Source organism: Gouania willdenowi, unplaced genomic scaffold (genome assembly GCF_900634775.1).
Source record: "Gouania willdenowi unplaced genomic scaffold, fGouWil2.1 scaffold_6_arrow_ctg1, whole genome shotgun sequence".
Lineage (NCBI taxonomy): Eukaryota > Metazoa > Chordata > Actinopteri > Blenniiformes > Gobiesocidae > Gouania > Gouania willdenowi.
In genome coordinates this window covers 166,503-167,413 of record NW_021145235.1, presented here as the reverse complement: position 1 = coordinate 167,413, position 911 = coordinate 166,503, and the positions used below count along the sequence as shown (strand labels likewise).

Here is a 911-nt window from a genome sequence, read left to right as displayed (position 1 = left end):
CACTGGTTACAAGTTAAAGCGCTTACAGTTCAAAACACCTAGAAAGTGGGGAGTAGACAATTAAAGCATGATATAACATCTGTAGCACAACTGGCATGTGGTTAAGATACATGGGTGTTAGTTGAGAGCTGATTGAACAAAGGCTATTGATTGGTAGCCTTTCAAATTGGTAAAAAAAAAATAAAGATTTGATGACGGAGTTGGAATTCCCTCATAACTGAGGACCAAAATAAGACCACACACTATCATAACTGTTGACATTAAGATGGAACTGTAAGAGAAAAAAGTTACACCATGAGATGGATTTTTAGAGCCCTGCCCCCAAAACTTAAAAAAAAGTGATGCCCAGTTGTACATGTAAGTGGTGTGGTGTATATCTGCCATGTGAAAGATCATCTATGTTGTCACACACAGGGCCTCATAGTTCAGAGGTTAGAGCACTGGTCTAGTAAACCAGGGGTTGTGAGTTCAATTCTCACTGAGGCCTTTTATTCCCTGTTACCTACAGGTCAAAGGGGGTGGGGCTAAGGGTTTTGTTCACACCCTTTAACCTCTCTAGGATTGGTTTGAATGGAAAGCGTTCCTGGTTTGTGAAGTCTACAGAGGACCAGGGAAGTGAGCTGAAGACTCTCCAGTGTAACTCTCAGCTGTGACAGCTTCTTCATTTGTATTATTCCTTTATTTATTTCATTCAAGATTTATTTTTAGTTCAATTGCAATGTTTTGAATAGTTTATCAATGGATTCTTTTAACAATCAAAAATAAAAGGAAAATAGTACAGTATTTTCCCCCCCCAAAAATAAAGGAATATTTTTCAGTCATCATTTGTCTACAGTTCCATTTTGTAAAATAAATCGTGAGAGAATCGTATCGTGAACTCAGTATTATAAAAATGACAAAAACCAAAAATC

At 37.3% G+C, this 911-nt stretch overlaps 1 non-coding gene across 1 annotated transcript; it reads left to right on the top strand.

The window, feature by feature from the left end:
• Positions 1-414: 414 nt before the first annotated feature.
• Positions 415-487, top strand: trnat-agu (transfer RNA threonine (anticodon AGU)). Its single transcript has one exon. It is a non-coding gene; the product is annotated as a tRNA-Thr (tRNA).
• Positions 488-911: the final 424 nt, after the last annotated feature.